Below are 25563 nucleotides of genomic sequence, written 5' to 3'. Positions count from 1 at the left end.
GTAGCTGCATAACAACACACAGCAACACTGCACAGGGATTGCCTGCCCAGCACTGAAATGCAGATATCTCTGGGGTGGAGCGCAGAAGCAGTGTAGTAACAAAGCAACACTATACAGGGATCACTCACCTGGCACTGAAATGCAGACATCTCTGGATGGAGCACAGCTGATGTGCAACAGCACTCAACAACACTACACAGGGATCACTCACCCAGCACTGAAATGATGCCACCTCTGGGGTAGGAATGCAGCAGCTGCTGAACAGCCAAAGAGAGAACACTACTCACAGTTTACAACAGGGTGCAAAGAAGACTCTCACTTCCATTTGAAACTTCTGGGGGAGTTTAACAGCATGTTCTGTTTCTGTAACCTGAGCTGAACAGCAGCCAGGGCACAATAGCTTGGGTCTGCACTGTGGGTAACCAGACAACAGCTCTGGCATGAGGGATTTGCTCTGACTGATGGAGAGAGGAATGAGGTAGGGAGCCAGTCAAGCCTGGGGAAACAAATTCCTTCTCCAGGAGGCTTTGCTCCAGGATCTTGGAGCCCAGGCTCTACAGCCATTAATTACTGCACCACCCAGCCAGAAGGGAAGGGCTGGGGCAGGTCTCTGCACTCCACATGTCACACACAGACAAGGCAGAACGAACCATGTCACAGAATGAATCAATTGCAGAGCCTGGACTAGAACCCAGGAATCCTAACTGCCAGCTCTCTGCTCTGACCATTAGACCCCACTCCGCTTGCAGTCAGGATTGAACCCAGGAGTCCTGACTCCTAGACCCCCCCCCCTCCACCATTCCTCTAATCCAGGGGTTCTCAACCAGGGTTACATGGGCCCCTGGGGGTATGCAGAGGTCTTCCAGGGGTACATCAACAGGCTACATAAAAAGCATTAGTGAAGTCAGTGCAAACTAACATTTCCTACAGACAATGACTTGTTTATACTGCTGGGTGTGTTTTGTTATAGGATTATAGTCTGTTAAAATATGTGTCTATTAAATTCAATGTGTAGTTTGTAAAGCTAAAGCAGCAATCCAAGATGGAGTCTGAACTGCCACCTTGTGACCGCCATCTTGTTGTTTACTGTTATCATGGCCCAGTCCTAACTGGATCCAACCAGTTTTTCCCCCCATTGGCCACTCCAAGGACAATGTCACCCTTGCTGGGACTGTACCATATTTTCCCGCCACTAAAGGGGACTGAGCTCCCTGCCGAGTGGCGCAGTCCATCCCAGTGACTGTGTGCGCGGCTCAGGCCTGCCCAGCACGTTCTGCCCGAAGTGACGAGTGAGGGAAGGAGATTCCATCGAACCCGCTCCTGCTCCTGGTACAGCCCGGGGCCTGGCTGGGGGCTGGGTGGAGGTGGGGGGCGAGGGGCCTGGCTGGGGGGCTGGGTGGAGGTGGGGGGTGAGGGGCCTGGCTGGGGGGCTGGGTGGAGGTGGGGGGGCCAGGGGCCTGGCTGGGGGGGGCAGGGGGGAGGTGGGGGGCGAGGGGCCTGGCTGGGGGGCTGGGTGGAGGTGGGGGGCGAGGGGCCTGGCTGGGGGGGGCTGGGTGGAGGTGGGGGGCGAGGGGCCTGGCTGGGGGGGGCTGGGTGGAGGTGGGGGGGCGAGGGGCCTGGCTGGGGGGCTGGGTGGAGGTGGGGGGGCGAGGGGCCTGGCAGGGGGGGGGCTGGGTGGAGGTGGGGGGGCAAGGGGCCTGGCTAGGGGGCTGGGTGGAGGTGGGGGGGCGAGGGGCCTGGCTGGGGGGGGGCTGGGTGGAGGTGGGGGGCGAGGGGCCTGGCTGGGGGGGGCTGGGTGGAGGTGGGGGGACACAGCTGAGGGGAGCACTGGTTGGAGGGGGGACTTGCAGCTCGGGGTGGGGGTCTGACCGGAGTGGGCTGAGGCCCTACTACCCGAACCCCGTCCTCGCTCTAAGCCTGCCCGAGGCCCCTGCCTCCCTCTGCGCCCCACATGACCAGGTGGGGGTTCAGTGGGGACCTGCGTGGCCCTGTCACCAGGCGCCTGCCCATGGGTGCCCAGGCCCGGCCCCCGCAGCGCCAGAAGTGGGGGGCTGCAGCGTTCGGCCGTCATCAGCCTTGCAGACATCGACCCACCAGCACCTCAGTTGCTTTATACTGAAATCAGTCACTGGGGGGGCTGGGCCCATCCGTCAGTGACACTAGGGGGGGCTGGGCCCATCCATCTGTGAGGGGTCACAGACACTCCCCAGAGCACGGCAGGGAGAGGCCAGGGCGCGCACAAGGGCAGGAGCAGAGCAGGGGCGGAACCCAGGAGTCCTGACTCCAGCCCTGCCCCATGCACAGCTGAATCCCACTTCCCCCCACAGGACTCGAGTGGACGTGACAGGAGGCGAAGATGGCTCCATCCGGGTTGAAGGCAGTGGTGCGTGAGAGTAAGTGCGGAGCCGGGGGCAGGGCCCAGTTGGGGAGGATTAGGTGTCAGTCGGAGCAGAGAGCTTCCCCCATCACCTGCTTGTCACACAGCAGAAGGGGAAGGAGGGTGTCTGCCCCACCCCCAAGGGCTGCCCCCTGCCATAGGAGCTGCACCTTGGGGGAGCATCTCTTTCCATTGGGGTGACTCCCACCAGGGCCAGTGGAAGGATATTTTGTGCCCTAGGCGAAACTTCCATCTTGCGCCCCTCCCTCTCCCCATCAACCACCTCTGAAAACTAGTAATCTTAGTGTTATAAACAGCCTGTCAGAACGGGTAATGGCTGCGTGCGAGGAGAAAAATGACATCATAGCCACTTTGTACCATAGTGAAGCAGTACGCTTCAGCCCAGCCCCATCGCAGAGCTGGCCTAGGCTATAGCTGTAATGTAGGAGAGAACAAGTTAAAGCCTGACACTCGATCAGCATGGCCTCTGCTGCCTTGTGCATGCTGGACTCTGAGGTGTTTGTTAGTCCTTGTCTTCTCACAGCACCCTGACCTGCTGTGAGGGCTGCATTACTTCAGATGCCCAGGCCACTGCTGAATCTCCAGCCCAGGCTGCAGTGGACGGGGCCTGTGGCTAAATCCAAACCACACACCTGGGGTTTAAAAGGCCAGGGCTGGGCCAGGGCACCGTGAGGCTGAAGAGCAGCAGGTCTGGGGGGCTCTCCAGGTCCTCGGCCACCAGCATGTTGGGGGTGAGGGCGGTGAGCACGAACTGATCCACCTCGGCCACCAGCAGCGCCGCGAAGCCCAGGGAGGAGGCCACGTTTTCCGCGCCACCCCACACAGCTGCATCACCACCTGGAAGTACTCCCGCTCCACGCCGCCCAGAAGCTCCACCCGCATGGGGACAGAGTCGCAGCTAGGCCAGGGCTCGGCTGCCGTGTGCTGTTAGCGGATCCCACGTTTGGGGGGGAGCCCAGTGCTGGGATGGCAGGGGGTGTGGGTGGGTGAGCGGAAGAGAGAGCCCAGTGCTGGGGCTGCAGGTAGTGCGGGTGGGGGGGCACTGGTGAGCGGGGGGGAGCTCAGGGCTCTGGGGAGGGGAGCCAAAATTCTTTTGCTTGGGACGGCAAAAAACCTAGAGCCGGCCCTGTCTCTTGCTGCATGGGGTCAGATCCTTAGTTCAGCTGCGCTCGTATCTGGCCTGGCAGAAAGGAAAGGTGATCAGAGCCATGGCCCATCTAGCCTGCCAGCCCACCACGGTCGGTGACTGGGGGCTCTGCTAGGAGCACATCATTAGCTGGCCTGAAAGCAGCCTCTGAGCCACTTCCCCGAGGGGTCTTTCTACTAGCCAGTGGGTCCTGGCTCAGGGCACAGCCATCTTGTCCGAGCCCCACCACTAATCCCCGTCTCTTTCCCTCACAGAGATCTTCAGCGTTGTCTTTCGCAGCGTGAAGAAGGAAGGAGAATGGAAGGTAAGCCGGCCGGGCCTGCTGCCCTGGTGTCCCCCTGGGGATATGCTGTATCCATATATTGTGCTCCTCCCCCTCCAGCCTCTTGGGATTCATTAGGAACCTGAGGTTTTCCAGGCTGGATCAGATCCCTGCTCTGTCTAGCCCATCATCCGTCCCCAGCTAGGCTTGGGTATGTCTGTCTTCCCACTGTGCTGGATCAGACCCAGCTTGTCCAGCTAGCCCCATATCCGCCCCCCCCCCACCGGATCAGACCACTGGGCCCAGTGAGCCAGCCTGGGTGGGAGGAGGAACAGGAGACGCCAAGCATGGGGGCAGTATGCACCATTGGGCAGGCAGGTTATTGAGCCCCCGGCATGGGCTGGGCTGGGGTGTGTGGAGCAGTGGGCTAGGCCGGTGCGACAGAGGGAGCACAGGGGACTAGCTTTCCCAGTGGCTGGATCTGGTACAGAGGGATGCTGGGCTGCACAGAGCAATGGGTTCATTCGGCACGGAAGGAAGGTGGTGGAGATGTTGGGCCGATGGCCTACAGGGCTTTCCTAGGGGAACATGGAGACTCCTCTCATTCCATTTCTCCGTGCCCTGATCCTGGTTCTGTCCGAGGGCTGGGGACCGGGTATGTGGTGGATCAGAGCAGGGCACTGGGAGCTAGGACTCCTGGGTTCTGTCCCTGCCTCTTGCACTCACCCTGTCACCTGGGCGAAGAGGCTGATCTCCTCCAGTCTAGGAGGGTAGAGCCATTCCGAATGGGCGGAGGTCCCAGGTTTGTCTCCGTCTCCTACATCTCATACCAGCCACTCTGCTCGGAGCCGCTTTCCTTCTCGCTCCTCACGCAGTCCTTAGCACGGTCAGCTCAGCCAAGTGCAGGCTTGGTAACGGCCCTGCTGCTCTGCTGTGGAAGGGCTGGGCCATCGGCTCTGCCGTTAGCAGTCGCTCTGCTCCCTTGGCTGTGCCATGGATGATGATGGTGGGCAGCTGGGCTCAGGGCAGTGACTAGCTCCCCTCTCGCTACCTCAGGTGCTAATCATGGACCACCCGAGCACGCGCATCCTCTCGTCATGCTGCAAGATGTCCGACATCGTGAACGAAGGCATCACACGTGAGTGGGCCCTCCCTCCCGTCTGATCCCCCCGCCAGGGCTCCCCTCCCCCTTGGACACACCTCACAGTTGGGGAGTTGACTTGTCTACATTCACGTTTGCATCTAGTTTCCTCCCTTTGCAGCCCCCTAGACGCCCTCCTTGCTATTGGTACCTTCCCAGCCAGCTCTAGTTCCCTTAGCCCGGCGCTTTCAGGCCCTGGAACCTCTTCAGCGCTTTTCTCAGCTCCCGTTAACTCCTCGCTGCTCCTCCCCCACGCTGGAGGCAGGGTCCTGGCTGGGGAGGGGGAATGCTGGCTCCCTGCTCCAGGGTGGAGGAGCCCTGGGGTTGAGGGGCACAGAGCTGAGCCAGGGCTCTAGCGGGGTGCCCCCAGCACAGTACACAGGGATGTTCCCTCCCTGCTCCGTACTGTGGCAGCATCGCAGCCCATGGTCCCACATCAAAGCAGCTGCTGCATTGTAGCCTGCAGAACCCCCCAGCCTGCTGCCAGCGAACATCCCTGTTCCCCTTGGCTTTCCCTCCCCCCATCCCGGTGGAGACAAGCTGGGGTGGGTGGCTAGGACGCACTGACCCACACCCAGTGTCTGCTCTCCCCAAGCTGTGGAAGATATTGACAAGTGCCGGGAGCCAATCCCCAGCCTGGAGGCCATCTACCTGCTCAGCCCTGTGGAGAAGGTAGGAGCTCGGGCCTGGGGCAGGTGGATGGGGAGCAGGGGAGACCCCGGGGCAGCTCCTTGTGCTGCCTGGAGGTGGCGCTGTCCGGGGGGATGGGCAGCACGACCTCAGGATGGGAATGGGGCTAGTAGGGGCCCCCCAAGAGGCTGCTTCCCCAGAGCTGGGCTTCGTGTTCTTTGCCACGGGAAGCACAGATTGTCCCACGGACCTCTCCGCAGTGCAGTCCCATGGGGGTTGGATGGGATGATGCAGCAGGTGGAGAGAGGCAACCTCAGCTAAGCTGACCAGATAGCAGGTGTGAAAAATCGGGACAGGTGTTGGAGGGGTAATAGGATTCTATAGAAGAAAAATCCCAGATATTAGGACTGTCCCTATACAATCAGGACATCTGGTCAGTCTAACCTCAGCTGAGACTCAAAGCGAAGGAGAATCGCTGAGGCAGAGGCTCACGTATCAGGGGCTGTGGGGGAGGAGGCTCCTGCGTCTGCTGCAGGGAGGCGAGTGGAGGGAGACCAGGGGCAGGGGGCACTGGCGGAGCATGGTGCAGCCCAGAACCCACAGGTGCTGCCCGCGGACGGAGCGCTGTAGTAGAGGCCTGCGAGCTGGGGCCTGGGGCTCGGGACTGGTGTAACGATGCTGGTTCTGGCGGGACCCAACTGAGAGTGCCAATTCAGGACAAATTGCTTAAAACAGGGCAGTTACAGCCCAAGGCTGGGGGTTTTCCACCTCTAAGGCAAACCAAACCAGCCAGCCAGAGGACTTTGGTCTTACCCCAGTAGCTAAGCACAAGTCACACAAGGAATTCCCTTAGACACTCCCGTCTCCCAGTATCACCACAAGTGCTACTCGTTATGGGGACAAATGGTTATGAAAACCAATGCCCTAATAAAAGAAAAAGGGTTCTCCTGATCCCTAAGGACCAAGCCGCAGACCCAGGTCAATATATAAATCAGATCTTATCCACATATCACGCTGTTGCCAGTCCTTTAGAATCTAAAATCTAAAGGTTTTTTCATAAAAGGAAAAAGATATAGATGAGAGCTAGAATTGGTCAAATGGAATCAGTTACATACAGTAACGGCAAAGGTCTTAGTTCAGGCTTGTAGCAGTGATAGAATAAACTGCAGGTTCAAATCAAGTCTCTGGAGTACTGTACATCCACAGCTGGGATGAGTCATTCGGTCCTTTGTGTAGAGGTTCCTTGTAACAAAGTCCCTCCAGAAGTATGAAGCAGGACTGAAGACAAGATGGAGATGAGGCATCAGCCTTTTATAGTCTTTTCCAGGTGTAAGAACACCTCTTTGTTCTTACTGTGGAAAATTACAGCAAAATGGAGTCTGGAGTCACATAGGCAAGTCCCTGCATACTTTGCTGAGTCTCAAAGCATATCTGCCTTCTCTCAATAGGTCAGTTGTTTAGCTGATGATCCTTAGTGAGCCATCAAGCAGGCTAGGCAGAGCTAACACCAACTTGTGTGAGGTGGCACCCAGAAGCATGGCAGAAGTTTGAAATACACACAGTCTAGAGCCAATATTTGTAACTTCAACTACAAAAATGATACACATATACAGCTAGCATAACCATAACCAGCAAACCACAACCTTGTCTTAGATATATTTGACCGCATTTATACAAGATTTTGTTCCTCTACAACCATGTTCTATATGGTCCCTGTTCACGTCAATAACGTCACAACCAGGCAGCCAGGTTCTCACCTGTCACTATGCCGGTCACGGAGTCTGAACAGCTTCCGAACACCCTGCCTGGCTAGCTGGTGTGGCAAAGCTGCTGGTGCCCAGTGTGGCACCAGGGGAGGGAGCGGGCCCTGATGGCGGCTGCCTGGGATTGCTGCTCGGCCGGCTGTTCCCTGGGCACTGCTCAGAGCCCACTTAGTTCAGCAGCAAGGCCAATGCCAGGTCCCGTCTGTGGCCGAGCACGGACACTTGTGTGCCAGCGAGAGACGGGGCTGGGCCCTGAGGCTGTCCTGGGCACATGGGCACATGCCCTGCTCCAGGTGGGGAGGGAGCCCAGAGCCAGGGGGGTGAAAACCAGCCCACCTCCTGACAGCATCATGCTGGACCCTGAGTCCCCAGGGGCTGGACATGGGCTGGGCCCTTCGGGAAGCAGGGAGGGGCCTCCGCTGGTGCTGACAACCCCCCTTCCCCCTTTGCAGTCAGTGCAGGCTCTGATCAGTGACTTCCAGGGCACCCCCAACTTCAACTACAAGGCGGCTCACGTCTTCTTCATCAGCCGTGAGTATCAGGATACAGCGGATTCTCCAGCTGGGAGCCTGGCCAGCGGCACAGTGGGGGTGGGGGGGGTCTCTCTCTGCCAGCAGGCCAGTGCCCCAGCAGACCAGACCGAACGACCCCACCTACCCCTTCCCCCCCTTCTCCCCCACGGGCCTGCCTCCAGCCAACACGGCTCACAGCATGCGCCCAGAAAGGCGGCCTCTGGCTACCATTCCCAGCATGCATTGCTCCATCAGTCCCAACTGGGGTGGGGGGATGGGACACCACCAGAATACCCAGTGTGTCAGGGTCACATCTGCTTCTCCCCATTACAGCGGCAGGGGGAGCCCAAGTCCCCGTTCCTCCTTGTGCATCATCCTGAGTTGTATACTCCGCTCAGCCCCTCCACAGGGGGAAATGACTGAGGGTGTGAGACGGGGCTGCACAGGAGAGATTATGGCCCCCCCTCGCTGCTGATGCTGCAGAAGGCGAGAACCCGGCGTGACTCTGGTTTGGTGGGGCTGGATTCATCATTGACTCCTGTGTGTCCCTGCTGGCTTGCCCAGGTTCCCCACAGGTGTGCAGCACTACTGCCCCTGCTGTGCCCATCCTGGCCTTGTCTGGGGGGGCGGCACTGTGCTGGGGGTCCTGAGCCCTGTGCCTGTCACCCCCACCCACTGCCTTTGCCTTGCAGCCTGTCCTGAGCCTCTGGTCAAGGAGCTGAGGGAGTCACGGATCACCAAGGCCATCAAAACCCTCAAGGACATCAACGTGGCCTTCCTGCCCTACGAGAGCCAGGTGAGGGGTGGCCGGGCTTTGGAGGAGCCGGGCTGCGGGGCAGACAGTGACGTACGACACCCCACCCTTAGTGTTCAACGTGGCTGGGGGGTGGGGGGGAACCTTTCCCTTCTAGGGCCCTGGGTTTATCGCCAGCACAGGGCAGCAGGGACTAGCCGGCTGCTCACACCCTGTGAGACGGGGAATCGCTGGCTTAGATGTCTGGGGGAGGAGGGCCCTGCCTCCCCGGCTTTACCAGCTCTTACTGATGGTTTATACCAGGCCTGCAAGACAGCCCGATACTCCACACGCCTGCCCTTTGCCCAACCGCCCCATCCCCTCCTTGTGTCATCAGTGGATTTCCCCGCTCACGCCCCTGAGGGGAGGGCTGTGTTGTCAGCCCCATTGCATTGATGGGGAAACTGAGGCACAGAGCGACATGAGCCTGGTCTACACACACCAGCTTTGTTGGTCTGGGTTTGTCACGGAGACATGAGAGAAAAAATCCCCCCTGTAACTGATGCAGCTGTGGTGGCAGAGCCCCTGGGTAGATGCCGATATGCTGGCCAAGCAGTCCTTTCGCCACTGTAGCTTATTTCATCTGGGGTACCGGTGCCAGCTGTGCCAAGAGAAGCTCTGGCTGGTATAAGCTGAGTGTCCGTCAGGAGGCTTTGCTGGTTCACCCGTCCCGTTGCGCCAGCAAACCCTTCATGGCCGATACTGTTTTATTGGTGTCCAGGCATGTTTGCCCCAATGGCTCGTTCTGTTTGGCCAGTGAAATAAGCGACAGCGGCAGGCACGCATTGATGCCAGGTTTGCCCGTGGCTACACTGGGGCTTTCACCAGACTAGAAGCGTGGCCAACCCCCCTCCCCCAACATTGACTTCTCCAGGGCAGAGACACACCCCGAGGGCACCTGGGAGTCTGCAGCTCAATAAGGACCTGAAGCCAGGGAGTCTTCATCCCAGGCTGGTGCATGAATCTCTGGGCCGCTGTCCCTCTGCCACAACAGGAGTGGCTCTGGCAAAGGGATCTCCCTCACTAGGGGCTCGCTATGGCTCTGCCAGGCTGGTCTGGTCCAACAGCGCATCGTAGGGGCGTGGTGTGGGGCATAGCTGGCCTGGCTGCCAGCGATTGGCACCAGGGTCTGATCTCTGCTCCCCTCGTCCCCTAGGTGTACTCCCTGGACAGGCCACAGACCTTCCACATCTGGTTCAGCCCCTACCGCGCCTTGGAAAAGAAGAAGGAGCAGGAGATGCTGGCAGAGCAGATTGCCACGTTGTGCGAAACCCTGGAGGAGTATCCAGCCATCCGCTACCGGAAGTGAGTGTGCCGGGGGAAGGGGTGTGACGAAGTGGGAATGTTCTTAATGTTTTCTCTGAATACTGCGTGGGTGCCTGTGATGCAGCAGGGAGAGGGGAGTATTGACCTGGGCAGGTTGCAGGGGAGTTTTGCTGGGACTGTCTGCATTGGGGATGGGAGACTCCTTGAGGCCAGATACCTGAGCATGTAACCTGAGAACAAGGAGGGGGGTTGGAGCCAGGTGACACCTTTTCCCAGGAAATGGACAAAGGCTGGAGGAGGAGTCGGGGGGAGGCTGGGTGAGACTGGCTGGAGGGAGTTTCAGTTTGGAGCTGGCTGGGAAAATGGAGGGGAGCCTAGCCGGATGGACCTGACTGAGGGGGTCCTGTTGTCTGTACCTGAAAGACCTGTCTTGGACTGTGTTGCTGTCAACTAAACAAACCTGTTTTACTGGCTGGCTGAGAGTCATGGTGAGTCGCAGGAAGCCGGGGGTGCAGGGCCTTGTCTCCCCCACACTGTGACAAGGGGTACCCAGCTATCTGCTTCAGGAAGTGAGTGTGCCCTGGGAAAGGGGTACCCAGCTATCCCCTATAGGAAGTGAGTGTGCCCGGGAGATACCCGGCCATCCGCTACAGGAAGTGAGTGTGCCCAGCGGGAGAAGGGTACCTGGTCATCTCCTACAGGAAGTGTGTGTGCCCCTGCGGGAGGAGAGGTTTCTGACCCATAGGGTTTGTCTTTGCTGCAGGGACCATGAAGAGAACTTCGACCTGGCTCGCGCTGTGCTGGCCAAACTCAAGGTGTTCAAGGAATACGAGCCCAGCATGGGAGAGGTGAGTGAGCTGTGCCGGCCGTGCCCTCGCCCTGGGACAGAGCCGCGGGGGGAGCACATGAGAAGTAGAAGGAAGGAGGAGCGATTTCGAACCTGCCTGGAGATCCTGGCCGGGGAGGGGTGGGGTCTAGACCTGCTTGGAGATCCTGAGGGGTTGGCAGAACAATAGCATTCCCTGTGTGGGGACTAATGGCCCCAGCCCTTCTCTAACACTGGCCGTGGGCAGATCTCAAAGTGCTCTACAAAGGCCAGTGTCCTTATCCCCTGTACAGATGGGGAAACCGAGGCACCGCCTGGGGAAGTGTGTGCCCAGCACAATCTCTCTGTTTATAAACAGGGAAGTTCGATCACAGAACTAAGCTTTGCACACGGAGCCTCTTCCACACCTGGACACTCCTGTCTGTGTGTGCTCCTACACCCATCCCCACGGTATCGGAACCTCACTAATGAATTCAGCCTCCCAGGGGAGGCGGGGTGGCCTGTGTTACAGATGAGAAACTGAGGCATGCAGGGAGTCTGCCAGAGCAGGATTAGAACCCAGCTCTCCTGAGCCTTAGCCACAAGTCAGCCCTGGCCTGTGGGCTCCCCCCAACTTCTGCCGTCCCCGTCCCACCCCCAGCAGAGGGGAGCTGCAAACCCACCCCGCCCTGGATTCTCGCACAAGAAACTCAGAGGTTCCTGTCCCCCTAGGAGAAGCAAAGTGATGTAAAATCCAAAGCCATATCTCTCCCTCCTGTTGCTTCTGCTCTTGCTTCCAGCCTTTGCCGAGCTGCTGGGAGACTGTGCACCTGTGGCCAACTGGGAATGTTTGTAATATCTTTTATGAAGCTGATGTGTGCCTCAGTTTCCCCTATATGTTGCATGGCTTCTCTGGCGGGACATGGGGGGGAAGGACTCTCAGGGAAGGTAAGAATCATGGTGTGTGAGGGGGTGTCACCTCCCTGTCTTGGTGAAATGAAGAGAATCCAACCCAGATCAGCTTGGGAGCCAGAAAGACCGTGCCAGCTCCAAGGGCTCCTGGCTGGACACTCCCAGCAGGGAATCGGAGCAGGGCCCCCAGCTCGAGAACACAGAGTTGGGAAGGTTTGAGCTGGGGGATAAGTGAGGGAAGCTGGGAGCTCTCGCCTGAGAACTGACCAAGGTCAGACTGAGGCCTGGTCTACACGAGGCAATTGGGTCGGTGTAACTGTGTCGCTCGGGGCATGAGAAAGGCGGCGTCACTGAAGCGGCGCAGCTGCAGCGGTTTACATGTAGACACAGTGGTGAGCTGGAGCCGGTTCGCGGGAACCAGTTGTTAAATTTAGAAGCCCTTTTAGAACCGGTTGTCCTGTGCGGGAAAACCAGTTCTAAAAGGGCTTCTAAATTTAACAACCGGTAAGTTTAAGTGACCCAAGAGCGTAGCTTGGGGGGAGCAGCCGCTCCCCCTCAGCACATTACCTAAAAGTGGCACCTTAGGCGCCGACCCCGTGGGTGCTCCAGCTCCCCACCCCAGCCCCAGCTCACCTGTGCTCCGCCCCGCTTCTCCCCCACCCCCACCGCTTCCCGCAAATCAGCTGTTCACGTGGGAAGCCTGGGAGGGCTGAGAAGCAAGCAACGGCTTCGCGCACACCTGGCTGCCCAAACCGTCTACACAGGGAAGGGGTTGACAGCATGCTTGTTAACCACCGGAGCTACTTGCTGCAGCAGAGCTGGGTCCAGCCTGCAGCCCCTGTCTGATCTGTGCTATTCTCCGGAGCTGGGAGGTGCTGGGGAGGTCAAAGTCCTGCTCCGTACACACCCTGCTGCTCTTACTCCTGTGAGTCCCCCCAGGGATATTCCTGAGGCTCTTGCCAAGCCTCCCTGTCACAGGTGTAAGCACTATCCCCATGTTACCCGGGGGAAACTGAGGCATGGAGCAGCGTGCCAGGAGTAGGTGGCAGAGGCAGGAATAGGAGCCAGGAGACCTGACTGCCCAGCCCCCTTCAATAGAATCCAGACAGCTCGCCCACCGCAGGGCCAGGAGTGCTGACTCAAACCCTCTGCTCTAGGCCAGGTGGGGTGACCCAATGGTTAAGCCAGGCCCCATCTGCAGTCGGGTATCCCTCCAGCAGAGCCTAACTGGCAAAGGTGTGAGCAGAGTCCAGGGGTGGGGGGCATAGCAACCCCCCAAGGCTGGGTAGGGCTGGAGAGCAATGATGGCTTCAGCTCTGGGGTCATGTCCCTGCTCTGCCCAGACTCCCTGTGTGACCTTGGGTGAGTCACCCAGCCTCTCTGGGCCTCCATCCCCCTCTGCAATGGGGTGACAGCGCTGCCCAGCCCCACGTGCATGGTTTGGGGGGAGGCAGGATGAAGCAATGATAGTGCTACAGTGGTGGGGGCCAGATACTCCTCCAAGAGAGGCGCTTCCCCGTCAGCCTCAACTAGGGTGACCAGAGAGCAAGTGTGAAAAATCAGGGCGGGGATGGGGGGTAATAGGAGCCTACATATGAAAAAGACCCCAAAATCAGGACTGTCCCTATAAAATCGGGACATCTGGTCACCCTAACCTCAACCCATTTACCCAGAGACTGTGGAGACCTGCCAGCGAGTGGGTGGTGACTGGTCCAAGGTTCTGCTTCTAAGTGTGGCTGAAAATCGGGCCATGTACTGAGGTGGGACAGTTGGGGAAGCGTCAGGGGCTGTACGTCTCGGCCCCCCCCAGACGGTCTGTGCTACCCAGCGAAGAGCAGACGCAGCCCCTTGCCGAGGTGCTCCTGGGTGGGCTTGGGTTCCACTGGGGCTGCTGGAGCTGGTTTCAGAGCCGCCTGCCATGGGAGCGCAGGGCTGGTCTCCTATCGCCACCTGCTGTGCCAAGAGGGCAGTGCATGCTGATCAGGCAGGGAGCAGGGGCTGGGCCAGCCCGCCCATGATGTGGGTCTGAGCTGCTGACCATTTGAGTGGTCTCTGTCCAACTGGATGCTGGGGGCCACCCAGGCTGGGAGCGGGGAGCTAGAGGCTCACATGGGGTCCCAGCTCAGATGCAAGGTGGGGCATCGGGATAACATCCCATTGTCCCCCTCTGGGACCTTGTATCAAAGAGTCTCTGGGCCTGGTGTTGGTTAACGATAGACCAGCCAGGGCCTTCTGGTGTAGTTCCCCCCGCCCCCACGCAGCATATGGGGCAGGGGGCAGTCGGGGGGCTGCCTTGCAAGGGGCATGGTCCCGTTGGTGGAGAAGCACAAGCTGAGAGCGTGCTTGGGGGAGGGGGACATTGCTATTAGCACGAGGGGCAGGTGGCCTGTCCCTGCAGGGGGCGTTGCAGCACAGCTGAGTGGGGAGCTCTCCCTGCCGGTCAGGGCAGGACCCCAGGGCACGTCCCAGCTAGCTTGGGAGGTGTCTCTTGGCTTCCTGCTGGGGTTGGGGGCTGGGCCGCAGAGAGGGCAGGTGGTGAAGTTTCAGGCCACCAGGGCCCATTGGATTGTGCCGTGTGAGCCAGGCCAGGACCCCTCCGCCAGAGCAGGGGGTGACGGGTCTCTCTCTCCTTTGCCCCAGGGCCCCGACAAAGCCCGCTCTCAGCTGCTGATTGTGGACCGGAGCTTCGACCTGGTGTCCCCACTGCTGCACGAGCTCACCTACCAGGCCATGGCCTACGACCTGCTCAGCATTGAGAACGACACCTACAAGTAGGGCCTGGCTGCCAGCAGGGGGCGCCCCGCACTCCTCCTCAGGCGGGCTGGGGGGGATGTGACCCAGGCACCTGCACTGCTCTGCAGCCCCCAGGCTTGGGGGAGGGGTGCCACAGTCTGACCCCGTCTCCCCTCCCCCGCAGGTATGAGACGACAGGGACCAGCGTCTCGCGGGAGAAGGAGGCGCTGCTGGACGAAAACGACGAACTCTGGGTGCAGCTACGCCACATGCACATCGCTGACGTCTCCAAGTGAGCGCGCTCAGCCCTGCCCCTGACACACCCCTCCATGCCCCACCCATCCCTCGGACACTCCCCACCGTGCCCCACCCAGGGCCAGAACCCATCCCCTTCAGACACACCCCTCCCCACCCTGGGGCCCCCTCGGACACACCCCTCCCCTTCCCTTCCCACCCTGCTCCCCTTTGGATACACTCCTCTCCCACCCAGTGCAGGGACACCCCCCCGCAACACACCCCTCTCCTGCTCACTGCCAGGACTCCCCTCCCCCTCCCACCCAGTGCTGGGGCTGGTCCCTCAGACATGCTCCTTTTTGAGTGCTGAGACCTCCTGGACCCAGCCCCTCTCCCCAAAGGACCCCTGAGTGCTCCCTTCCAGAGCCACTGTCTGCAGCTCCTCTTGGGGATCCCCTTGGACACTGTCTTCCCCCGATCCCAGGATCTCCCCATGCGCCTCACAGTCCCCTTGAGGGAGTCCCTCACCAACCTCCTGCTGGGCCTGCTGCTGCCCCCAGACCACCCAGCAAGGCGCCAGGAGCCCCCAGAGGTGCACTGAACTCTCTGCCTTGGGGTAACTTGGGAAGAGCCCCCCCCTAACTCCCCCGGCCCCATCTGAGGCTCTCGAGGCAAAAAACCCTGGTGCTGTGGGGCGGGGGGCTCTATCACCTGTAGTATAGGACAGGGCGCCCCCTACCTTCAAGGCAGTGCCTGGCTTCAGTCTGACCCCTCTCCCTGCTGCAGGAAGGTGACGGAGCTGCTGCACACCTTCTCTGAGAGCAAGAGGCTGACCACGGACAAGGTGCGGCGGGGGCTGTGGGGGGAGCGATTGGGAAGTCCAGGATGGGGGGACCCATCCCACTGCCATTGATGGGGAGGGGAGGCTGCTCTGCTGCCCCAGGAGGCCTTGGCGGAGGTGGGGCTGTCCCATTGCTCCCAGGGTTTGCCTGTAAAGGGCTAAGAAGTGTATGTGGAGCCCCCTGCCCCCAGCCAGAGCTCTGGAACTCCCCACGGTGTGGGAGGGCAGAGGCCCATGGGGCGGGGTCAGACAGCAGGATCGGGGCCGTGCAGGAAGAGCTGCAGAGAGCCAACACTGGCATCTCCCTGGCCTGCTGCCGCTTTACACCTCAGGGGCGCTCGGGTTGCGGGGCTCCTGTCTCATTCCAGCTCGCCTGGGAAGAGCAGGTCTAACCCAAGCCGCAGTTACGTGTGGCCTGAGTGACCCGCCCTGGCCCTGGTACGCGTGGCTGGGCTGCTGTGGCTGGCCCCAGGCGAGGCCTCTGCCCCGCAGGGGGCTCCGTGCACTGGGAGGGGCCGGGATCTCACCACTGCCTCCCTCCAGGCCACCATCAAGGACCTGTCCCAGATGGTGAAGAAGTTGCCTCAGTACCAGAAAGAGCTGAACAAGGTAACGGGGCTGGGGCTGTTAGTGGGCGGGGGCAGGGCATTCAGCGGGGCTGTTGGGGGGCAGGGTGCTCTGTGGGGCTGGTGAGGCACAGTAGGGACTCTCTGGGGGGCAGGGCACTCTGGGGCACTCCGCTTTACTGCCTGATGAGAGCTGCTGACCTGTCCCGTCGGGCAGAGCCATTTCCCCCCCAGGTGCTGTGTGGCACCATGGGCAGTAGCAATGCCCCAGCAATGGCAGCGCTGGGGTAACGCCCACGCCTTGCTGCTGCAGCTCTCAGGAGACGGCCTTGGTGGGCTTCCAAACCAGCCCGTTGGAGCCACTCCTGGTGCCACTGGGCCATGTGCCAATGGAAAGCTCCTAGCCACTGGCACAGGTACCCCGACACCTGCTGGTCTCCAAGCCCCCAGCCTCGTGGTGGCTAACAGAGAAACCATGGGCTGCTTTGGAAGCTGCTTCCTCCTCCTGATTCTCCCCTCCAGCTGCCCCGCTCCACCCCAGAGGTGGCAGCACATCAGTGCTGGGCAAAACAATCCCTATATACTGGCCTTATACAGCCGGTTGGGGCTGCCCCTCTGGCCGAGGGGCCCTCCTTGGGGGTTGGGGGGTGCAGGTGCTCTGGACCAGCCGGTGATGCGGTAAACTCCCCCATGCCCTGGTCTCTCCCCGCAGTACGCCACACACCTGAACCTGGCTGAGCACTGCATGCAGCACTTCATAGGATCGGTGGAGAAGCTGTGCGGCGTGGAGCAGGTGGGTGTGTGGGCAGAGCCTGGCTGGGGGGCAGAGTCTGGCTCATGACTCAGCCTGGAGAGAGGGGTCTCAGACCCACAGGCTCGCTGGAGCCAGGGCCAGCCCCACCATGCAGCACCAGGGGTGCAGAAGGGGGACATGGTGCTCGGGTTACTCCCTGGGGGCCTGTTGCTCACCCCAGGGGGAGCTGACCCCAGGGAGGAGGGGGCCCTGGCACAGGGGGTAGGCGAGCTGTGGTCTGTGGGGCTGTCGCGTCTCCCATCCTGCTGCAAGGCGAGAGGAAGCGGAGCGGCCTGACCTGGGCCTTGTGTGTTCGCCCCCCAGGACCTGGCCATGGGGATGGACGTGGATGGGAAGAAGATCAAAGACCCCATGAAGATCATCGTGCCCGTCCTGCTGGACCCCAGCGTGCAGGCCTACGACAAGCTCCGCATCATCCTGCTCTACATCTTGAACAACGGTAACGCCACAGGCCTGCAGGGGGCAGCACTGGGGGGCCTGCTGCTGCAAGGAGCACCCCTGGAGGCAGTGCCCAGGTCGGTGGGGCTGGGGGGGAATAGCACTACTTAGACTGGCACCCCCCCAGCCATGCTGGGTGCCTCCTGGCCAGCTGCTTCCCGGGGCTTGTGTCCAGCCTGGCTCTACGGCCCTGTCTCCCCTCTGCCCACTTCTCGGTGCCTGCGAGCGGCCTTTGCTCCCTGCTGCTGCCTTCCCAGCAGTGTCCACCCTCCACACTCCCCCCAGCCCGTTCTCTGCAGGGAGGGGAAATGGAGACACACACCCGGAGCAGCCCCCCGGCTCGTTCTCTGCAGGGAGGGGAAATGGAGACACACACCCGGAGCGGCCCCCAGGCCCATTCTCTGCAGGGAGGGGAAATGGAGACACACACCCGGAGCAGCGCCCAGCCCGTTCTCTGCAGGGAGGGAGGGAGGGGACGCACGCCCTGAGCAGTCCCCGCCCTTACTCTGCAGGGAGGGGGATGGAGACACACACCCGGAGCAGCCCCCTGGCCCGTTCTCTGCAGGGAGGGGAAATGGAGACACACACCCGGCGCGGCCCCCCGGCCCGTTCTCTGCAGGGAGGGGGATGGAGACACACACTCAGAGCAGCCCCCCGGCCCGTTCTCTACAGGGAGGGGGATGGGGAGACACACCAGGAGCAGCTCCCTGGCCCGTTCTCTGCAGGGAGGGGGATGGAGACACACACCCGGCGCGGCCCCCGGCCCGTTCTCTACAGGGAGGGGGATGGGGAGACACACCAGGAGCAGCTCCCTGGCCCGTTCTCTGCAGGGAAGGGGAACATCCCTCCCTTCCTGCAGGCTATTCAGACACCATGTTCTGCCTCTGAGCCCCCTGCGACCAGTTCCCTGCCCACCCCTTGTGTCCTCCCTGGACCAGCTCCCTGCTTCTTGCTGCATCCAGCCCCTTCCCCCAGCTCACCAGGGCCTGGGGAACCTCCCTGACCCTGACATTGACACAGTCCCTCGTCCCCCATCGGTTCCTGCCCCATGCTGGCTCGGTGGGGCAGGGCCCTGCTCCGGGGCCCTTCCTGTAACCCTGCTCAGGCACTGCCCCTGCGCCCATTGCCCAGGCCAGGTGCCCTCATGTGGCTCCTCTGGCTGCCCAGTTTCCTGGCCAGGGGGCGCTGTGGAGTTGCCAGGCCTCCCCCTCTGCACTAAGCAGCAGTAAATGGTTTGGGGGGGTTGCCCTCCCTCCAGCTCAAGGCCTCACAGCCTTAAAGAGCCAGACCTCGGCTCTGACACTGCACCTGACTGGCTGCAGAAGGGGGAGCCCAGATTGGGGGAGGGGGGCTCCCACTGCACTGCCGGGGGGAGCTAGAGAGACCCCTGCCCCCAGCGCTGAGAGAACCTGTGGAGGCAGGAGCAGCAAGAACCTGAATTCAATCATTAACTGTCTGGGATCCAGTGGGTTAGAGCGGATGGTGCTGGGAGCCAGGACTCCTGGGTTCTACCCCCAGCTCTGAGAGGGGAGTGGGGTCTAGTGGTTAGAAGGGGGCTGGGAGCCAGGACTCCTGGGTTTATCCCCAGCTCTGAGAGGGGTGGGAAGAGCAGGATCTCAGGATTTGATCGGGGAACTAGGACTCCTGGGCCACGGACTGAATGTGCCTGGGCTGTGGGTGCGTCCCAGGGGTGCTAGCGCTGACCTGTCTCTCCCCATGCAGGTGTGAGCGCGGAGGCCATCAGCAGGCTGATCCAGCATGCCAGCATCCAGCAGAAAGGGTGACATCATCTACAACATGGAGCGCCTGGGCACCTCCTTCATGCCTGGGGTAAGGGACTGGGGCCAGGGGCCGGTAGCTGTACCCATGCCAGGGGGCAGATCTGGGAAGCCCAGGCCATCCTGGGGGTGCGCCCCTATGGCAGTGACCTACTCCCAGCAGAGGTGGCCTCTGTCCCTGTACAGTGGGGTGACGCCCTCCCCATATGAGGGTGACCCCTGAGTTACTCCCCATCTGGGGTGACCCCTTCTGCCCCTGCAGAGGACCCTGGGGGTCAGGACCTCAGATCACCAGGGATCTGGTGACCACTGCATGGGGTGGCCATGCGGCAAATTGGGGGCAAACTCTGTCCTCCCATCAGTCTCTCTCCCCTCCTGTCTCTCTCGCTCAGTGATCCATTCTGTTCTTTTCTCTGCCTCTCCCCTGCCAGCCCGGCTGGAGCGACTCAGATAGGCCGCGCTCTCCCTGTCTGCCCCCATTCCCACCCCGCACCCCCTCCCTGCTGCCTCTCACCCCCTCTCCCTTCCTCCCCCAGAGTGGGCAGCTGCAACCCAAGAGGAAGGTGCGGCTGGAGTCCACCTACCACCTCTCCCGCTGGACCCCCAGGCTCAAGGACGTCATGGAGGTACCTGGCCATCTGCTTCCTGGCCTTGGGGGTGGGGGGTCACACCTGGCAGGCTGGGCCCAAGGGAGTGGGGCTGGTTTGGGGTCAGCCATGTGTAGAGCCCTGCATATCCGCGCACCATTTCTGCAGATAGTGGATCGGCTGCAGAGACAACCAGGTCAGTCTCTACTCCCCAGCAGCGCCTGGCCCACAGCATCCGGCTCATGCAGCCCGGGGGGCGCAGCGCGCTCGGGGCCGCCAGCCAGCAGCCAGTGGCTGTCCGGCACCCATTTGCCCCACTGCGCTGCTTCCTGTCCTGCAGGTCGAGCAGCACCAGCGTCCCCACCAGCTCCTGGGCAGCAGGATTTGGGATTGGAGCGGGCGGGGCCCCTGCACCAAGGGTGACCAGATGTCCCAATTTTATAGGGACAGTCCCAATATTCAGGACTTTTTCTTATATGGGAACCTATTACTCCCCACACTCTGTCCCGATTTTTCATACTTGCTGTCTGGTCACCATACCAGGGCCCCACCCCTCCACCCCACTGTGATGCAATATGCTCTGCTGCTGTCGTGTACCATCACTCGTGACCCCCCAGAAACATCACTTGATAAGACACCCCTTCCCCCCAGCCCCCACCCCTTCCATGCTGCCCCCACCCCCTCCACGCTGCCCGTTCTCGAGAGCCCGCCCCTGCTCTGCCCCTTCTTGAGACCCCACCCCCACACTGCCCCTTCTCCTCGAGACCCTGCCCCCACATTGCCCCTTCTTGAGACACCCCCCCCTGCTACCCCTTCTCCTCAAGACCCTGCCTCCTCCACGCTGCCCCTTAACCTCAGTCCCCACCCTCGCGCTGCGTCTTCCCTGCAAGACCTCCTTCCCCTCCCCCCACCCCCCAACTATCCCTTGTGAGCGCATCCTGCTGCTGGTGAGGATGTGGATACAGGTAAAAGACGGCTAGTGCAGTGGTCTCCAAAGTGGGGTGCGCAAGAGGATCCTTGGGGGTGCGCGGCAGGAGAGGCGCTTCGGCTGGGAGTCCACACGGCTTTTTTTTTTTGCTTTGGCACAAATGGTGGAGCCAGCGCGGCAGGGGGTGTGCGATCAGAAAAGTTTGGAGACCACTGGGCTAGTGGATCGCGGGCTGATGCAAATCCACATTTTTGTATCTGTGCAAGGCTCTAGCCATGTGAGGGGCTCATCAGAGAGCCCTCTCCTGCTGCCATCCTTAGGGACTTATATCATAGACTCGAGTGTTGGGGAGTTGTCTTACCCGGTGCTGCGATGCTGCCACCTCTGGGAGGGGGGGGGCATGGGCGGTTTATACAGGGGTCCCTCACCAGGCCTGAATTCTTCCTGAGGAGTGGCAGGCAGCTGTTAACAGCCGCACAGCAACACTGCCTGGGAGTCTAGGGCAGCAGGTGATCAGTGTGTGGGGCTGGAAGTGCAGGGGATCCAGGCAGCACACTGTCATGACTGGCACTGGAATCTGAATGGCCGGCAGGGTCCTTGGCCTAACCTCCAGTGAGGAGCAGCTGTTTGACGTTCATCTGAAGGACAAACTCCTGCAGCACAGTACTGGTCACTGACTGACCGGGGAGCGCGCCCCCTGCAGAGCCTCCCCACTCCCTGCAGTACAGAGCCCCCTAGCGCCGCACTGGGGCCAACACTGACTGATTGGGAAGAGCGCCCCCTGCTGAGCCCTCCCCCTCCCCGCTCCCTGCAGAACAGAGCCCCTTAGCGCCGCACTGGGGTCACAGAGCACCCTCTGCTGACTCACTAGCACCCCCCAGCACCCAGTGGCTTTTCCTTAGAGGTCTCCTGTCCAAGCACTGCCTGGGCCCAAACCTGCTTAGCTTGTGAGAGGTGACATGGTCGCTCCTTCCCCCCACGCTTGCTGGGGCCTGAGCCCCTCGTCGCCCTGCCCTGTGGGGCACTCCTCAAGGGGGTGAGGGGAGCACATTTAGTTGCCTTCAGCCTACTGGCTTGGGGATCCTCCAGGCCAAGGATTAACCCCGCTGCCCGAGCTCCTGTCCCTGGTAGATCACAGGCGGGAGGCTCCCAGGCCCCTGCTCCAGCGCTGTGATGGTTCCTCCTGTGGGATTTTGGAGCAGGCAGTTGCGGTAGCCTCAATCCCATGGCTAATCCAATCAGGGGCGCTGCCCCCACCCAAGCGCCAGCCGCAGCTCGTCAGGCCTTAAGCTTCCCTGTACAAGTCAACGCAGCGGATTCACAGCCTGGGCCCCCGCGTGGCTGGGACACACCTCATGGGGCAAGAGGCAGGGCCTGGATCTGCCTGCAGCAGGGAAAGGGCACTGAGGGCAGCCTCCCCCCCCAAGTGAGGGGCCCTGGATCCAGCTGCAGGAGGTCTCTGCCCTCCCCATAACGATGGAGGGGTGGGGAGTTCACAGCAGGGCACTGAGCGGCTGAGGGGGATGTGGGGAGATGGGGGGCATCACTGGAGGAGGCCGTGTGCTCTTTGCTGGCTCCCCATGCGCCACCCCAGAAAGGGGGCGCCAGGCTGCTCCTCCCAGGGGTTGTCAATCATTCAGTGAGGAGCTGTCCCAGCCCTTCCCCCCAGTGGGGCCTGGCTTGGCCACCAGGTCCAAGGTTCCTGCTGCTTGGCCCCTGCTGACCTGTCCTCCCCCCTGCCCTCCCAACCAGGACATCACTGAGGACAGACTGGACGGGGAGCTGTGGCCCTTCCTCTCAGACCCGGTCCCTTCCACCAGCTCCCAGGCTGCTGTCAGGTAAGGCTGAGCCTGGCTGGGCTGTGGGGGGCAGAGCCCTGACATCCTCCCCCCTCCCCCCCCAGGGTGTAGGAGCCTCTGTGCCTGGGAGTGTGTGGCCAGGACCCGGCCACACACTCCCAGGGTGCCCAAGAGCCTGGAGCCCTGGACCCCTCTCAGCATGTCTCCCGCCCCCCAGCAGTCCCTCAGCACACCAGGGCCCAGGATGGAGGGACGGGACTGGCCGGGCTGTAGACAGCACCCCCAGCCCAGGGCAGGTGCCGCCGTCCCCTACTCCCTCTTGCCGGCTTTGGGTCTCCTGTCCCACGGCCTTGGGCAGGGCCTGCCCCCCAGCCTCCTCGGGGCCCTGCCCTTCCATCTGGCATCCCTCAGCGAGCCCCTGGTCTCCACACTGCCCCTCTCTCCCCCCAGCACCCGCTTCTGGCATTGGCACAAGAACAGGCCAGCGGCTGAGAACCTGACGGGCCAGCGCCTCATCATCTACGTGCTGGGTGGGGTGTCCATGTCTGAGATGCGCTGCGCCTACGAAGTGACCCAGGCCAGCGAGGGCAAGTGGGAGGTGGTGATCGGTGAGTGGGGCGAGTCCTGGGGGGAGGGTGGCTGGAATGCCCAGGTCAGGGACAGTCGGGACCCTCTGGGAGGTGGACACCCTAGAACCACCTGCCCAGCACCCACAGGGCGCCCATGCCACCCTCTGTCCTCCTGCACCCGGGGGGCCTGGGAACAGATGTGCTGGCCCCACCTGCCCGCAGCCCCACATGGCCTGTATCTAGCCACCTGATCTCCTGGCCTCTGGCTCCCCAGGGCTCTCCTTGCCCAGGGACCATGTGTGGGGGCCCAGTCAGACACCCCCAGGAACACCCATGGGGATATGGCTCACCCCCTGCACACACCCCTCTAAGACCCAAGGGTGAGGAACACTGTCAGCGGGTGGATCCTTGCCTGGCCATGCAGGGTACAGCGGCACGAGGGGTGCGGTGCCAGGCCGCGGTGGGTAGGAGGGGCTGTCTCCTCCCCCGCTGCACTAGAGCAGGGTCCAACTGCAAGGATGGGGAAGATGGTGATGCCAGCCTCATGCCTCCCCCACTGTGCCCACTGCTGCCAACCACCTGTCTCCCCCGCAGGTTCCAGTCACATCCTGACCCCCAGGCGCTTCCTGGATGACGTCCAAACCCTCGACCAGCTGGCCCCCGAGGAGGCCTAGAAGCAGCCCCCTCTCCCAGAGACTCTGCCCCCCACAGCTCGCTGCCCCCAGCTCCACCTGCTTTTCTCAACAAGGCACCTTCCCCCCTACTCCTGGCTGTGGTGTCGGTTCTTGGGGGTGGGATGGGAGAGGGGCTGGGGGGGACCCCCAGGCTGCTTGGCTGTTAGGGCAGGGGGCAGGCCAGCCCATTTGGATAATTGCCGTGCGGCTGCCAGGTGGGTGGGCGGCGGATTGGGGACACACAATTAAAACGCTGCAGCAGAGACATCTGCCCAACTGGCTGGTTTATGGGGGTGGGGAATGGGACACAGCCCCAATCTGGCCAGGGCAGGGCCACCAGTCTAGATGGAAGTGGGGTGGGAGGTGGGCAGAGCCTGCCCACAGGAGGAGGAGGGGAAGGGGGACACCAGTCCGACTTGGAGATCTTGAGGAAGGTGCAGTCACGGTTGGCCTTGATGGTGAAGATGAGGGGCTTCCCGGTCAGCCCAGCCAGCTGGCCCACCATCCCGCCGGGTGCGTCAGGACGCGGCACACGTCCTCCGCCTTGTCGGGCAGGCGCTGGTAGACGTGCAGGCAGCCCCACAGCATGAAGTAAAGGCTGACGTCCTGTTGGGGGGTGGGGTGGAGGATAGAGAGGAACGTCAGCCCCAGCACCAGGGTGAGGGGCAGGCCTGCCCCCAAGGTGCGCACCCACAGACAGGCTGCCAGGAGACCTGGGGGACAGCCTACAGCTCCGGCCGAGCCTGAACTCTCTGGAGCACCCCACTAACCTCAGCAGAGCCACAGCCCAGCATGAATACCCCCAGCTCCATGGCAACCAACCCCTTCCCCATTCCAGCTGTGCAGGGTTTAATGTTTCCTAGGCCTGAGTCCCAGCACCCGGGGGGAGGAAAGGGGGGGCTGCCATCCCACCTGCCCAATAGGCCTGCAGCCCCGGGGGGGGGGCACGCACAGGGAACCCCTGGCGAGGGCGCTGTAATGGGCTAACAAGGTGCAGAGGGAAGGGATGGGGTGCTCGGGGCAGGGCACTTGGGGGCAGCAGCCTCTGGATCCATTTGGTAGGAGCTGCAGGGAAGGCCCTCACGCCGCATGGGGAGAGGACAAAGGGGGACTGGAGGAATGGGACTCCAGTCCACCACAGTCATAGGCGCTGACTCTGTGGGTGCTCCGGAGCTGGAGCATCCATGGGGAAAAATTAGTGGGTGCTCTGCACCCACTGGCAGCCAAGCTTCCCCCCAACCTACCTCACCTCCACCTCTGCCTCTTCCCCGAGCGGGCCGCGTCCCCACTCCTCTGCCTGCCTCCCAGTGCTTGCCAGCGTAACAAGCTCCAGCAGGGAAGGGGAGGAGCGGGAACGCAGCGCGCTCAGGGGAGGAGGTGGAGGTTGGCAGGGATTTGGGGAAGGGGTTGGAATAGGGGCAGGGAGGGGGCAGAGTTAAGGTGGGGACTTTGGGGAAGGGGTTCGAATGGGGGCAGGGCATGAGTGGGAGGGGGTAGGGCTGGGGTGTAGTGAGGGCAGGGCCAGGCGCGGGGGGGGGCAGCACCCACCGGCACCAGCAGACGTCAGCACCTATGGCCTCAGTGCCATTGACCTCCGCAAAGAGGGACTCGGCGTGAGAGGCTGAGGAAGCAGCAAGGCCCTGTGCTGCTGGCAGACCAGGAGCCAGCTCATGCCAAGGCCCCCAGGCCTCACTGAACACTGACAAATGCAGAGCCAGGAACCAGGCTGGCTCACCAGTGTGTTCCCACTGTTAGAACAGATGTGAAGTTGATGCGAATGTGTTTGGTGTTTAGAAATGCTGGTCAGATGCTGATCTCACTTATCACATCACCGGAGCCCCATGGTGTAGTTACATCAAGTATTTGCATTGTAAACCGTTATGGAGTCCCCGGGCGATGCTCTGGAACTGCTCCCCACAAAACCAGTCAGGACTTTGGGGAGCCTCCTCTCCCTTGGAGCAGACTGTCTCCAG

The 25563-nt window shown here is 61.6% G+C and overlaps 1 pseudogene; it reads left to right on the top strand.

The window, feature by feature from the left end:
• Positions 1-1196: 1196 nt before the first annotated feature.
• LOC123354025 lies at positions 1197-23601 on the top strand (annotated as a pseudogene).
• Positions 23602-25563: the final 1962 nt, after the last annotated feature.

This window comes from Mauremys mutica, chromosome 20 (genome assembly GCF_020497125.1).
Source record: "Mauremys mutica isolate MM-2020 ecotype Southern chromosome 20, ASM2049712v1, whole genome shotgun sequence".
NCBI classification, from domain to species: Eukaryota; Metazoa; Chordata; order Testudines; family Geoemydidae; genus Mauremys; species Mauremys mutica.
This window is presented reverse-complemented; position numbering and strand designations above follow the sequence as displayed.